The 16,338-nt window shown below is 41.8% G+C and overlaps 1 protein-coding gene and 1 long non-coding RNA gene across 26 annotated transcripts in view; both read right to left on the bottom strand.

Annotated features, from left to right (window-relative positions):
• Positions 1-16,338, bottom strand: part of Npas3 (neuronal PAS domain protein 3) — an 824,148-nt gene that overhangs the window by 209,768 nt on the left and 598,042 nt on the right. The window lies entirely within an intron of this gene.
• Gm35614 overlaps positions 1-16,338 on the bottom strand; it is a 49,113-nt gene that overhangs the window by 18,502 nt on the left and 14,273 nt on the right. Inside the window, exon 2 of the long non-coding RNA XR_381599.3 lies at positions 1-16,338. This exon is cut by the window's left edge and continues 18,502 nt beyond it. This is a non-coding gene — a long non-coding RNA (predicted gene, 35614).

Raw genomic sequence — 16,338 nt, 5'->3', positions numbered from 1 at the left:
TCCTGCTGCGCTCCTTTCTTATATTGATTGCCTTTCTTCATTTTCATAAGCAGTATTCAGCTACCAATAGAATCTAATTTCTCTCCATCTTTCATGGTCGGGAGATGGTTCTCATGCAAGTGACTGCTTCCCAGAAGATGGGCATTATTCTCTCACCAGAAAAAGACATTAAATCACTTTTACTCACAGCAAAGCGGAAGCCAAGGAAAAACTCCTCCAGATAAACCTGACATTGAAACCCAAAGAGAAACTGAAAGACGTTTCAATATATTTTCTTTTAAGTATATATTATTTGAGGTGTCTGTGAAGACAAAAACCGGAGTATATATCTCTTCAAGAGACTAGAAATCTAGAGAGATCTATCAGTAGTCCTTATTAATAAGGTAGCCAGTCTGAATACTTAGGACACGAGGCAGTGTTCCCTCAGCTCCTGTGATTCATATTGTATGCTTAATCACACAAAATCTAGTTATGATAACACTGCATTAGGTAGGGAGAGCCAGTCATAGCTTTCAGAAAACCTATAAGCTATTATCAGCAGAAGGAATTAAGTAGCAAAAAAAAAGAAAAGCCAGGAGAGTTCCCCAAATGAACCATCTGACAGGCTGGGAAATTAAAAGTAAGATTTTTTTTATGACAAGGGGACTTGGGTCTGTGGGACTCTTGAAAGATCAAGCCACCATACCTCAACTTCTGCAGATTTTGAGCTAGCAGGTGGTACCAACGTGAAATCTGACTGCCAAAGGATATTTGGATCTGCCCTGCATCTGGGAAGATTATGGGAAGAATTCTGGTACTGGAGACAGTCTGCTCACCTCACACCTGCTTTCTGTGCCAGAGGCTACAGAGGTGGCCAGAGAAGGGGCCCGTTATGGAGCCACAGGTACCCTGCATTCAACCTTTAATTTGCAAAGTGCATCTGCTTTATAGACCTACTTGACAGCAGCTTCATAATTAGAAACACATGCCTTATATATTTGCCCCCTCCCCAACCACACAAAAATCTGGCTTTATTTTTAAAACAGTAATTACACGATAGGGGAGGACCTCTCTCTGCATTCAGCTAAGACAATCTGCAAGCAGAATATCAAAATGCCCCTCAGCAGGGAAACTGAGTTATAAAACACCCTTCCTCAAAGCATCCTGCTCCTTAGCCAATGTGTTCATCGCAAGTTCTGTAGCCTATGTTTCATAAAGTAGCCAGCACACACCTACAGCCACTGCTGCTCTGGGCTTTAGTCTCCTTTTGGTAACTTATCACTTACAGAACTTTTAACTGGCTAAGATTAAAGAGATCTAATCTGAATAAGAATAACAGAATTAGCTTCTTTTCTAGTCCTGGAGTTTGAACCGAGGGCCAGGCACACGCATGCTGCCGATAGTTAAGCACCTTACCATTGATCTATTTCCCTATCAGAATTATCTTCTTTAAAATATCTTTCCATGGGCTAGAGAGACTATTCAGCCGTTAAGATGTAGACAATCTAGATTCAATTTTGAACACCACACGGAGGCTCACAACTGTCCGTAAGTCTAGTTTCAGGGGATTAGATTCCCTTTTCTGACCTCTGGGGATATCAGGTGGGCACATGGTGCACAGACACACATGCAAGCAAAACACTTATACACATAACATAAGTTAAGTCTTTAAAAAACTATTTTCAGATAAAAAATATACGCAGTAGGTATACAATGAAAATGGTCTAACAGAAAAATACACTTAACACTAGGTTTCTGAAGGATGGAAGTATGTTTGTTTGTGGTCAATGTTGCTACAGGAGCTTCCTTCTTCATGACAGACATAAAATCATTCTGGGTTTTATAAAAATTTAATTTCTAGGTGAAGCTAACTATGGATACACAGGAATTATGCTAAGTTGAAAAGAGATTAAAGTTCTGGCATATATAAAGAGTATAATAAATAATTTATTTAGGAGAGGCATGCAAGAGGGAGAGGAGGCCAAAGAATGGAGAACTTAAGAGGGAAGGGAGGGGAAGTGGGAAGTCAGCAATGAATCATGGCTTGCCTCTGGGGAACAGAAATTCTCCATGTGTTGGATGCAAGCTACTGACTACTTCTCTTGAGTTCCAAGACATCTATGTGGTGTAAACCCACCTATGTTCATACACCCCATGGTGGAGCACACCATAAAGCTTCATTAAGCAATGGTACACCAATGCCAAATGAGGTTTCAATGGGTGTGTTTGTTATTTAAGTCCTGCCATGCCTGACTTATAGACAGTGATGTATTTTGAGTCATAAATTTAAAAAGAGAGAGAGACACTAGGAAATACACTGTCATTGTCAAATAATTCTTAATTTTCCACAAACATTCATTCTGCATTCTACCAGTGGGCACATCTCCCGGTATATTTTTAAAAGACAACATATTTTATAATATAAGTCACTTATATATAAAACAGTGCGCTGTCTTTTCTCTGCATCTTTTTTAGTTACTGTTTTACAGGTTTCCCCCTTCTTGGCCACTTTCCATATGCAATTTAACCAAAAGGGTATCAACTTCTATAATTTATTTTCACATAAATTTGTACAAATCAAGCCATCTTTTAAAATCAGAGTAGACCTTACTGTTCAGAGGGGAAGAATTCCGAGAATTTCTTTAAGAATGGAGTTATCATACTCTGGCAGCCATTGGTGAAATTCACTCCTTTGGTTGGGAAGGTTATAGTCATTTGCTTTTCTTAAATGGAATGTATTTGTGTGTGTGTGTGTGTGTGTGTGTGAGTGAATGAGATGTGTATGGTGTTTACACCTGTGTGGTTGCACACCTACCAGCACAGGATATCAGGTGTCCTGCTCTTCTGCTCTCAGATGCCCGTCCCTTGAGACAGGATATTTAACTAGTTATGAAGATATACTAAAACCCTTCAATCTTCCTGTCTTCAAACCTCACAGTATTTGGGTTATAGACATGTGCTTGGCTATTCCCAGTTTTGTTTATTTTTTTTAATGTAGTTACTGGGATTTGAACTTAGGTCTTCATTTTTGCTCAGCAATCATTTTTTACCCAATGAGCCAACTTGTTAGCCCAAGAAAAGCTATTCTTTAGAGGGTAAGACAAGATGTGTTACTTTGCTTTCAGAAATTAAAACACACAAGTCCTTGTATCTAAAGTGTTTGTGGCAGTTTCTTAGCAAATATCCTGAGATTCCTTCGCTGAGAACCCCTTATCTAGTCACTCTTTGATTCCAAATGACAAAAGGTTATTTTTAATCACTGTTCAATAACTACAATAATCAGTTTTCAAAATGGGATTCCTTCCCATTTATTAACAATCACAATACAAGAAGAAAATAAAACTCATATTGTTATCATAAAAAAATTAGAAGTTTAGGGACTAAAAACAAACTGTCAGATTTTTAAAGGCACAGACTGTAGTGTGTTGTAGTCACCCACTGAAGTGCATCCCGCCCCCTGCCTTCCCTCCCCCTTGGTTTCCAAGTCTGTATTTGAGACTTTCACACTGTAACTAAAAGACATTAAGCACCAGCATGACTCTCCATGTAAAAGTAGACCTCAGGAATACGTAACATCTGTCCCAGCAAAGGGCTGGCATTACATAGTCCCTTGCAGAGTATTCACGATTTAGTTAGGTTTTGTTTTTCACTTTTGAGCCAAGCTTGGTCTTCAGCCTATTGAGAAATCACATTCATAAAAGATAAGGTGATTTCAATTCAGAAGGTTCAATTTTGTGAGTTCTTTAGTTGACTCAATCACCTCAGCCTAGAATATGGAAAATGGGGAAGAGAAGCGTGAGAGAGGCGTCCAGCAGGAGCAGAAACCGACTGACTTCTTGCTGGAGGGTCTGCATCTTGGTTCTCAGACTCTGGCCACCTCGTTCTCACATGCCCTCTCTCTTCCCCTGTTTATACACTACCACCAAACATCATCAAACCTTCATAGTTTTGAGAGTCCCTCAGTTCTTTGACAGTCACAGCACGTGCCTTACTCCATGCTGCTACCCTACCCTGAATAGGTTTCTGGAGAAACTGTAGTCTTTCCTGCAATAGCTCCCTTTTCCAACTTCATCCCATATCTAGTCACTCTGACACCCTGCTTTCAACATTACAGATAAACAGTAGAAAGACAAATCTCACTTAATTTGCTTAGCACTCACACCCTCCTCACCAGAACCTGCCTCCTTTCTTTTAAAGCAGATGCTGCCTGGCTCTGAAGCAGGGCATCCTGCTCTAGCCTGCAGAATGCTCCCATAGGGATGCCTGCGGTTGCCTCCTTCTGCCTTTCATGGTCTCCCATGCACCTAATCTGGCAACCTTGAGTCTATGGCTGTTGGCCTTTTCTAAAGAGACTGGAGATTGCCCAGAGGTCAAGGCTGGACTTTGAACCGAGTACAGTATGGCACCCGTGGATGGGGAAGCACCCTCATAGAGGCAGGGGGAGAAGGGATGGGATAGGGGGTTTCTGAAAGGGAGACCTGGAAAGGGGAAACATTTGAAATATAAATAAAGAAAAATATACAATAAAAATAGAACAATTAAATTTCCAAAAGGCTCTAGGAAAAGATGAACTTTCTCATGATGAAGAAATGACCAGCATCTGTACAGCTACAGGATTAATGTGACTGAAACACACACTAAGTATACATAGCGTGCTACTCCCCAAACACAATTCTATGTCTGATAAATCAGTAAATATAGCGTTTTGCCTGTGTGGGAAGTACTCAAAAGATGTCATCAAGTTATTTACATAATTTTCCCTTTGAGCTACCTTTTAATTTCTGTATTAATTATGAAAGTCTAAGGTCTCCAAAGGACAAGTTATTTCATCAGAACATTTGTTTCCCTTGGCTATAAGTTAGTTGAAGTCTAAACTGTCATCCTTCCAGTCTTTCTTCAGAAACGAGAATTAAGATACTAATATTTTTTACAAAAACCATTCTTGAAAATCTTGTATAGCTATGTAGCTCAGGTTGGTCTCAAACTCACCGTCCTCTTGTCCTTTTCTCCCTGGAGCTAGGATTACAAGGGAAAAGTCTTTTCTTCAAATACTATCTTTACATGTATAAAATGTTAGGTTCACAAAAGAAATCATTACCCAGGCATGTGGCTTTAATCCCAGCACTTGGGAAGCAAAAGTAGGTAGATCGCCGTGAGTTCTAGGCCAGCCAAGACTATATATAGACACCTTATCTCAAAGGGCCCCCAATGGAGGAGCTAGAGAAAATATCCAAGGAGCTAAAGAGATCTGCAACCCTGTAGGTGCAACATTATGAACTAACCAGTACTCCAGAGCTCTTGTCTCTAGCTGAATATGTATCAAAAGATGGCCTAGTCGGCCATCACTGGAAAGAGAGGCCCATTGGACAGGCAAACTTTATATGCCCCAGTACAGGGGAACGCCAGGGCCAAAAAATGGGAATGGGTGGGTAGGGGAGGGGGGTGTGGGGGACTTTTGGGATAGCATTGGAAATGTAATTGAGGAAAATACTTAATAAAAAAAAAAGAAAAAAAATACCTTTTTAAAACAAAAAAATGCATTAATGTCAACAGCTTGTTATCAAATTATCAAATAAAGCCCCCAATGTAACATAATGTACTTTTGTTTTTGTCTTACACATTTGTTTTATTTCTGTGAGTGCATGTGCACAGCCTATAGCACACATGTGGAAATCAGAGGACACTTTTAGGACTCCGTGGTCTCCTTCCACTGCACAGATCTGAGGATGGAACTCAAGGCTGTCAGACTTGGGTAGCAAGCACCTTTGATCACTGAGCTACCTCACAGCCCATCATAATATTTATACTTAATTCTTTATTAAAATGTCCAATAACAGCATCTGTTATCTAATCTAATAATGATTAAAATTTGAAGTGGTGGTATTCTAAGAGACTTACAATAACAGTATATGACATGAAAATAAGAATTAAAGATTCTGTTCATGATAAACACTGGCCCTGGTAATATTTCTATGGTTTGTAGTCCATATTTGTAAGAGAAGTAATGTAAATTTTCATGTAGTATTAGTGAAATTAAAGTGGGAACTTTCCCCTCACACATAAATGTATTGACCCTTAGACTCTGTAGACTCCATCTTGGCCACAGATCCAAAGGTAAGAACCCATGGACCACAAGAAAGGCAAACCTCCCATTTTTCTCAAGTATTCTCAGCTATGCCACAACTACCTGGAATAAGCATAAAGTACCTCCTTCAACCCACTATCTTTCTTACACTGCTGTAGTTAGGTTTTCAAAATGTATTTGGCACCTACTCCCTTCTTTACAAGCTACATATGAACAGTTCCTTAAAATCTTCAAGTTTCTCACAGAACAGGTATTCTCTTTTGCAATAAACCTTGGCACACAGTGTGAAGGAAGGAAGGAAAGGAAAGACTGTCTTCTCCTCCACAGTGGAAGTACAGATTTGCATTATATCCAAACATTATTAATATTTGTAGATGAAGTATTAATAATTGATGTTGCTATTAGCTCATCTTGTTCCTTCACAGGTCAAATCTTAGGGGATTGTTTTCCAAACTGCTGAAAAAATGGTTGCTGAGTGAGAGAGAACACTCCAAAATGTGAACAGTCTTTCTAGTTACCCCAATTTATCTCCCCATTTGGAAGCGTGGTACTCCCAGCCTTTGCTCCGATGAGTGTATACAGCTCTCCATTCCCAGGGCTAACACACTGAATGGGAATGGATAGGGTAGGTTTGTTTGAATAAATCTCTCAGTGGCCCCAGAAGGCGTGCCTCCTTACTTGTCCTTTGTCCTAGATAAAAGGAGATGTTGCCTCTTAACCATCATACAACAGTTAAACCCAGAATTTTGCGACTTCACCCCATCAGTTCATGCAAGGTAGAGTGACATCAGGAGCTGTGCTTGGTGATGCTTGCTTTTAATCCCAACACTTAGGAAGCAGAGACTGGTGGATTTCTTCAAGTTTGAGGCCAGCCTGACCTATACAGTGAGCTCCAGGACAGCCATGACTATGGAGAGACCCTGTCTCAAAAAACAAAAAACAAAACAAACAAACAAAAAACAAAAACAAAAACAAAAACAAAACAAAAAAACTAAGCTGGCGGATTTCTTCAAGTTTGAGGATAGCCTGGTCTATGTATCCTGTGAGTTCCAGGATAGTCAAGGGTTTCCTCACTACTTATAAAACTTCTATAACAGTCTTTAAAAAAATTGTTCATTTTTATTTTATGTATATGACTGTTTACCAGCCTAAATATGTATATACACCACATGTGTTCCTGGTGCCCATGGAGTTCAGAATTGGATTTCTGGGAATTACAGTCACAGATGGTCATGAGCTGCCCTGTGGGTCCTGACAACTGAACTGGATTCCTTGGACAGTGCTTTTAAACACTGAGCCATCTCTCCAGACCACAAACCATGATCCTACTACCCAGTGTAAAGGTTTCACTGTTTTTTAGCATGAACTTGAACACACAGAAAGTCTTGTGTAGAAATACACTGAATAAGAAAAATATTTTGGACAGTGAGTGGTACAGCAGTAAGTACTGTTACACAGTACCTGCTGTTGTTCTGTTATTTCCAGGATTACTTGAGACTAAATCAGACACACCGACTAGCCTAGAGATGGGATGGACATGGGACATCAATCTATGCTGCGTGGATGTCGGCATCACAGCAAAGCCTGATGAAAGCGCTGCCACCCTAGTCAGCAACATCACCCCCTGGGATGTCAGTCAATCTCAGTGCCTCTCAGTGCCAAGCAGCCCTGTGGGCCCCAGCTCACTCGAATTCAACACTGATATTGGGAAAGCTCTTAGACACAAGAGTGTGCCGTTTTACTCCTTACTAAAACGTACAATTCTTTTCTGTGAAGGGTGTGACTCAATATGCTGCTCTGAGGGAAGCCCATCAGTACCATCTTTCTCAAGAATAATTAGGTTAACTATAGGACAGTTCCTGCATAGTCCATTTGATCCAGTTTCTAGAATTTCATCCTGGGAATGACGAGTACATATGTAAAATTTATGCTGCAAGGACATTTAGCAAAATCAATAGTTTGCAGAGGTAAAACTCAGAAAAGAGTAAGCGTTCAATCAGAGGTTAAAATATGGCACACCTATAGAAAGAAATGCCACATACAAGTTATTTCATATACTGAACAATGTAAACAATATTTTAATTTAAAAATATCCCCAGTGGAGGGATGGGGACACTAATCCATCTACAAAACGTTCGACCCAAAATTGCTCCTGTCTCAAAAAAAAATAAAATAAAATGCAGAGACAAAAATGGAGCAGAGACTGAAGGAATGGTCAACCAGTGACAGGCTCAACTTGGGATCCATCCTATGGGTGGGCAGCAATCCTTGACACAATTACTGATGCTATGTTGTGCTTTCAGATAGGAGCCTACCATGGCTGTCCTCCAAGAGGCTCTACCAGCAGCTGACTGAGACAGATGCAGATACCTACAGCCAAATATTGGACTGAGGTCAGGGAACCCTATAAAAGATTTGGGCGGGGGGAGATTGAGGTAACTGAAGGTGATGGCAACCCCACAGGAAGTCCAATAGTGTCAATTACCCCAGCTCCCAGACACCAACAAAAGAGCATACACAGGCTGGACTGAGTCTCCTGGCTTATATGTAGCAGAGAGCTGCTTTGTCTGGCCTTAGTGAGAGAGGATGTGCCTAATCCTGTAGAGATGGGGGAGGTATAGCGGGGCACCCTCTCAGAGGCAAAGGGGATGGGGATGGGGGAAGAACTCTGTAAGGGGGGACCGGGAGGGGAGTGATATTTGGGATGTAAATAAACCAAATAATTAATAAAAATGTTGACAAAGCAGTAACTATAAAATAAACGTGTAAATATACATCCCTACCTAAGCATCTGAGAGGCTAGACATCAAATTGCTCAGTGTGTTTTTCTAAGCTCATACAGTATATTTTCTTTTCTTTACCTATCTATGGCTGATTTCATTTTTGTTGTGTGATACTTTTACAATTTTAAACACATTTTTAATTAGAAGAGGTGTCAGGGCATAAATTAATTAGCACACATGTAAACTACAACTAATTTTTACTTCACTAAAGTGAGCACAAGCCCCCTCCCTACCCCCTGCCTTCACCTCTAGAATATCAGCTGCACCCAGCACCTTTGGCTAAGGACTCGGAAACGCGGGGCGAGCACACTTCTCTACTCTGACATGTATTTCTGCTAATTACATGTATTTTTTCTTGTTCATCAGCAGTAAACTTCAGGGTAAGTGTCTCCTCCCATTTTTAAACAGTTCTGCATGGCCAGTTTTCAGGTCTGTCAAGAAAATCCAAGACTAATATTCCAGTGTCATGTTCATAGCCATCTGTGTAGCAACAAAACCAGGCTTGGACAGCTTCTATCTGGCCAAGCTGTCCACACTGTGTTGCTTAGGATGAGCACTTGGGCTTAGAAGCATAAATCGGTAAGTGTGTTTGGAGGGGTTATCTTCTTGAAAATACCTATTCTGCTTATTGATGGAAAATTATTAAAGGGATGTGACCTGTGTCTTGGGGGTATTTTCAGGATGGGAGAACAACAAAGTAGCAAAGCATGATAGTTGTAGGTCAGAGCTAGAGCACCCCAAAATAGCAATAAAAATTAGATTTTTTTTTTTTTTTTTTGTCAAGGAAGAGAGCTTAGCTGAATGATTTGGGCATAAACATTATTCTGGTGGCTGTAAAACTGAAATGAGGCAGCAGGCAGCCCCACGGGGTTCTGCATTGCTCCAGGGACTGAGTGTAACTACTAGGGCTCTAAGGCCGGAGGGTGGAGGGGCTGGCATAGGAGATGGTTGCAAAGGGCTCCTGTCAGTGTTGAGAGCCCTCACAAACACACCTGCCATCTGGTCTCACACAGTTCCCACAGAGTTATTTCCCTCTCCTCTTTCTGCCCTGCAGTCATCTTAGAGAGGAATTAGTAACCACAGGATTAGAGTCTTAGGAAAAAAAAATGAGTTTTCATCTAATGAATATGAGATATCTTCTATCCTATCTTGGTCACTATCTTCTGTTCAACCAAGCAATGGAGAGTATTCATTACTTGAAATCTTCACCCGGGAAGCTGACTTCTCCGAATCCTAGTTGCCTTGTGGGAAAGTCCCTTCAGTCTTTATCTGGTTCGTACAGTGGCCACATTTCATTTAAGAAATCATCACCAATCATGAGTTGATAAACACTGTCGTCATTGCTTCTAAGACTACCAACTCCAAAGCCTTAGCATTCCTACTTTAACATATGCCCTACTGAAGCACGCACGGGCTTAATGTTTTGTGGCTGACACAGGGATACAGTTAACTGGTTGGTCTACAAAGCATGGAACTAAAGCTTCAAATTAATTGTGAAAGCCTGAAATAAAGTGGAAGAACTTTGCAGGAGGTCCATATGGTGAACCTACAGGGCAGCAAATATCCAGATGTCTTGAAACACCTGCATTACCGCCTGAACTTTTTTCTATGTTTCACTCGTGTTTGGCTTCATGTAGATCTGATAAGGACTTCACCTCTCATTTTGGAAGTTTCCAGAAAAAGTCAACTATTTCATGACACTGTTTATTTTTAATACTTCTAGTTTAAGGCTAATTTCATCATCCTTTGATTGCCTTTGTATTACTGAGTGGCTGCCTAATGCATTTTTGGTTCAACGAGGGGGAAAAGATCACTCATAATTAAATGCACAACTGAATAAGGAAAGCATTTCTGAGTAGGACAATTCTATTATTAGTAATAGCATATCTATGAGCTCAGGAGCCCATTTATTCCGAATCCTTCATTCTATGCATCCATATTTCATCAATCTTTATCATCTCTCATTATAATATATAGAGAACATGAATAATTATTCTTGTTTTACAGGTGAAAATACCAAGGAGCTGAAATATGAAATCTGTCAAGTCACATACCGAGTCCCCGCAGATCATTCAACTGTCCATTCCAAGCCATCCAATAAAACATGGTGTTACTTTATTGTCTGAACCCAGGAGAGATTTCTTTCTTTATTTATGCTGTATTTATTTGAAGGCAGGAAGTCTGAATTACTGAGATGTGTGAGTTGGGGAATATGCATTTGAGACCCACACTGGGTGCATCATGCCCAGGTTGCTCTTCCCAAATACCCTCAGTTTTCATGATGGATGTAAGGACCCTCTATCTGGCCAGCACTGGGTTTTGTGGATAAAACGGGGAGAGCAGGAACAAGCTTCCATTATACACTTCCTTCATCAGCCTGCACCTCTGCCATATCTTCATGATGGGCTAACATTTCCTGAAACTGTGATAGAGCAATCTTTCCTTCCATATGTTGTTTCAGTAAGGTATGGTGTCACAGTAACAGGAAAGATGACGAATACAGAGAATTAGTACAGCAAAGGTGGGTTGTGGATGGAGTAAACCTCATGCACAGTTTATAGGCTGAGGCTGCTGAAGGCAGTTATGTGGGAAGGATGTGGAAGAATCTGGAGCTGTGTGCTAGAGAAGCCCCAGAATGCCATCCGTAGACATTTAGGACAATCATGATGGAAGTCTGAAAGACAAGAATATGGACAGGAAAGATGGACAGTAAATCTATGCCCATGAGATTTTAGTTAGAAACAAGATTTGTATTGGGAATTGGGCTGTAATCATTCATACTACCTTTTAGCAAAGATTCTGGCAACATTTTGTCTGTGTTCTGGAGATCCGGGAGAGGATGAACTAAAGAGTAATAGACTAGTTTGGTGGAGAAAATTTCAAGACAATACCGCACCCTCACACTGTCATGGCTACTGCTCACTGCTTTTATCCAGATGCACAGTGATAATTCAGTTTGTCAAGGAAAGAACACAAAGACACTTAAAGTTGTGGATGGAAGCTGGTGCAGACACAGCAAGTGCAGACAGAGTGAGAATAATTGTTAATTGATATCACTCTCAGCCAGTGAGATGGCTCAGCAGGTCATGGTGCTCGATGTCAAGTCTGATGACCTGAGTTCAATACTTGGGACTTTCATGGCGGAAGGAAAGAAAGCCCCAGCAAGTTGTCCTATGATCTCTGCATGAGTGCCATGCATGCACATAGCCACATGCTTGCAAACAAATAAAGTAAAAACATTTTTGAAAGGTAAACCTGGCTTCTTGTACTGAGACTATAGGAAGGTATTTTAAGTTCATGGTCCCACCCATCCAAGGCTCTAAGGCAAAATAAAACTGAAACCTCATTTGAAAGAAGTGTTTGTCATAAGGATGCTCTAACAGAGGTGCCTAGGGAAGTGTTCCCACACCCTGTTCTGCCATGCAGGTATTTGGAGGTAACAGTGGCCATGGTATGGTGTTTAGCTCTACCCTGAGCTGATATTATAACTTGCTATCCACGTGATGCTAGTCTCATGGGTCTGTAAACCACAAAGACTACTGGGCCACAGGGACTCCCACTAAGCTTCCAGAAAAAAACTTCTTGTGAAATAGACACCGTGTAACAGGGTTAGATTCTGCATGGAGTACCCAAGAACAATGAATGTGAAATTGAGTTTCCGTGGAGAAACTGCCATACTGGCAAAGAAAAGCTGTGGGCATGGAGTGGACCTGGCTCAAAAGAGACAATCATATATGCAGCGGGCAACAGGGTCCTGGGATCCTTGAAACTTGGCTGATGCTACCACATGACTGAGACACTGAACCTGGAGCCATAGGACTTAGAAGTTTGCTCTGAGGGTGTTTGGGCTTACTGGGGTCACTCTTCTCCCATTCTTCACATTAGGAATAGGCACACTTACTTTGTGCCACTGCATCACAGAAAGATGCAATGTTTAAGAGGGGCTCACAGCTGTGGGTATCACTGCATTCTCAAAAGAGACTTGGACCTTTTGAACAATGATAGTACAGTTAAGATATAGATAGGTGGGCTTGCTGACTCATGCCTGGAACGGCAGCATGTGGGAGGCTGGAGCAGGAGGCTGGACATGACCTTTAGACTACGTTGAACTAGAGAGTGAGCCCCAGGTCAGTCAGATCCCCCACTCCCAAAAGCAAACAGTAACCAAGACAACCAAACCAAACCAAACAAGAGCCACCAGATAAGACAAAAAATAAAATCAAACCTATAAACCAACCAACCAAATCAAAAGCCCAATTATAAGGACTCCTGCAAGGTGGCCATGAACCTAAGAAGACAAGGGGCAGAATACTACGGTTTGAATGTAAATGTCTCCATCAAGCTCCTTTGCTTAAATATTTGGCTCCAGCCACTTAGGATAGTTTGGTGGGTGTGGAACTTTTGGGACATATGGTCTGTTGCTAAGCTACCGAGGGTCACTGAGAGTGGGCCTTGAAGGTTCTATTCCCTCTGCTTCGTGTCTACCTCTTGGCATCCTGGTTCAGCACCATGATGTGACCAGCTGCCTTGAGTTCCTGCCCACACAGACTGAGCTGTCATTGTTGCCAAGGCTCGCAAGCTTTCCTCTCCACCATTTATGAGAATTCCCAGCAACCATGAGCCCAAAGAAACCCTTTCTTCTTTACGTTACTCAGGTCAGGTATTTTCGGTCATGATGACAGGAAAAGTAGCAGTTTCAATTATTCACATGAATAAAATACCCTATGAATGTTGAAGGACACTTAACCAACATTTATTTAGTGCTGAGAAATCTTGTCTTTGTAGATCCTTTTAAAAATGTAAAAATGATAGATCACTAGTTACACTGGCCAAGATGACTGCAGGAGCTCTCTGACTTACAAAGCGAGAAGGCCAACTGAAGTCCACAGCTCTCAGAATACCAAAGAGAACCAAGCCCAGCGATTCACTTTAGAAAGACATATCCAGGAAGAACAGCTGTATGGGTGTCTGTCACACAGACATGAATTTTGAGCATCTTGAACTTCGAGAGCCTTGGGCTACATTTCTGCAGGCCCAGAGGTAATGGGATCAGCAGACATCAGCAGAAGCCCCCAGAGCCCTTCTTAAGTTGATGGTGTCAAGTAGTTTGTGGCAACAACATAAGGCTGAGTGGCTCTGTGAGGCAGTGAATGCAGCAAGGCGTTCACACGTCATGGTGTCTAGGAATGAAAGGCTGACTGAGGGGCTGGAGTCCCACAGTCACCTTCAAAGGCATAAACCAGTAACCTAAAGTTTTCCATTAAGCTTTCCTTCTAAAAGGTTCTTACCAGAAGCCTCAAAATAAGGACTGATTCTTTAACACCCGGTAGGGATTGGGGGTGGGAAGGGAAGGCTCCCCGATCTAACTTATAGCTATTGGCCTTTAGAACAAAGGACTCATAAGCCAATTCTCCTTAAAGAGGTCACTGTTTTCTTCAGGTTCTGAATTTTAAGTTGTCACTATTGCTCAGGTTCTGCCCAGTCACTCTTTTAAAATAAGGTTCTCATTGCCTTTATCCTGACAAGAGCTGGGGATCAGGAAGGTAGTGCTGGGCAGGTAGGGAGGGTTCCCCATGCCATGCTAGAGGAGTCCCCAAACTGGGATCACTGTCATCATCCAGGGAGGGCTCCAGGCACGTACTCTGAGGCAACTGCTGTGGGCTGTACCTCACCACTAAGGAGCAGAACGAGGAAGCACACACTTAAGCTTAAACCCCCAGAAAGTGGCACAGCGATATCAGAAGAATGTGATGGTTTTAATATGTAATCTAAGGAGGAACAAGTAATCCTTAGTACAACTGGGCATAAAAGCAACATGCATCAAAGGCCCCTGGGAAGAAAATGAACCCTGTTTCTCATCAGGGAATCAGGGAACTGCTTTGCTATTTCCTCCACATGGCTTGGTACCAACTATGTGGTAGCTTAGACAGGTAGCTTAGACGAAACAAAATGAAGTACCAGTAGCTTGCTTTCTTTCCTCAGTGATGTAGATAAATTGTGTGTGTGTGTGTGTGTGTGTGTGTGTGTGTGTGTGTGTGTGTCTATGTGAAAGTTAGGTGGGTGTTGCTAAAATTGTTCTACTGTGCCTGGCTTTTTGAATTAGTGCTGGGGTTTGAACGAAGATCCTCTCAGCTGATGAGAGCTTTACTGACTGAGCTACGTCCTAGCCCGAGAGTAGTAGTTCTCTTACTGAGAGAAGTAATGCCACTGTGGCTTTGGCCTTGCAAATGATACAGTTTGGGCCCCACAGACACATTCTTTTTAAAAGAAAGATTCATATTTGACATGTCCTTCCCTCAAACCCCTTCCGGTCTATTCTCACACCTCTTTCAAAGAGCAGGACTTGGAGGATTATAATCCAAGGCTAATTACTTTTTCCTGTTGTAGTTCCTCAAGTGCCTGCTTTCTGCTCTTTATTTGTATAAACATGACACAGTAATGTCTGTGACTTCAAATGAAACACACTCAGGATCCAGCAAGAATGCCTCGCAGGTGGCAGGGCAAGCTGAGCCCTGGGTGTCAGTCCAGATGTAGATCAGAAGAGAACGCGTGAACAGCATTCTCTTCTCATCCGGCTCAAACAAGAGAGGTGAGTCAGTGCCAGCAGGTGAAGTGGGGGGCCTCCCGCCCACAGGCAGGGGAGATCTCAATGTTGTGTTTTATTTGTTGAGATCTCTTCTTTACTTAATGTAGAGAGCCGGGTTATTTCACACTGCCACCACGCCGTAGCTTCTTAAATGATTCAGGGAAGTATAGCTTTCATTTAGGTTTGTGCCCTCCAGTCTGTTTATACTGGTCGATACACTTGTCTGAAAAATATAATGGATTAGCACATCATTCAACAAGCTAGTCAGAAGGCAAGCTTAAGGCGACAGACACCAGAAAGTAAATTACAGTCAGGAGTAGGCGCAGGCCATGCCTAGAGCTGGGAAACAGCGTATCAGCACAAAACCTGTATTCTCTGGGAATGGTGGTGGAACCAAAAGGGACGCAGAATTTACACTCGAATATAATAAAACAATCAGCCCCACAAATTCATACGGTACCATAAACTGTGTGCTTTATGACACTGAATGCAGAGCAAAGCTGGCACGAACACTAGCCCACACATTACAGCCTCGGCTGGAAACAGACACACATTTGTTTCCTTTAATAGGCCCACTTTTGCAAGCAGGCATAGATCACGGCTTACTTTACACATTCCATTTAAATATTTGTAGAACGGTAGGTAGTTGGCCACAGGTCTCTACTACGGAGTGCAAAGAACAGGGAGGGCTATGGGGGTGGGGCGTTTATTCTTTATGAGCTTCCTCTTTCTTCTTCTCCATCTTCTCTCCTTGTTCCGTTTCTTCTTCTCCAAGCCCCAGAAGCCAGGATTGAGATACATTTCCAAAGTTTAATGTAATCTATTTTGACACGAGCCAAATCGTCACCGAGGCAGGTGGAGTGCGGTGAGAATTATTAAACAGCCTTCCCTCTGATCACTGCCGG

The sequence above is a fragment of the Mus musculus genome, chromosome 12, assembly GCF_000001635.26.
Source record: "Mus musculus strain C57BL/6J chromosome 12, GRCm38.p6 C57BL/6J".
NCBI classification, from domain to species: Eukaryota; Metazoa; Chordata; class Mammalia; order Rodentia; family Muridae; genus Mus; species Mus musculus.
This window is presented reverse-complemented; position numbering and strand designations above follow the sequence as displayed.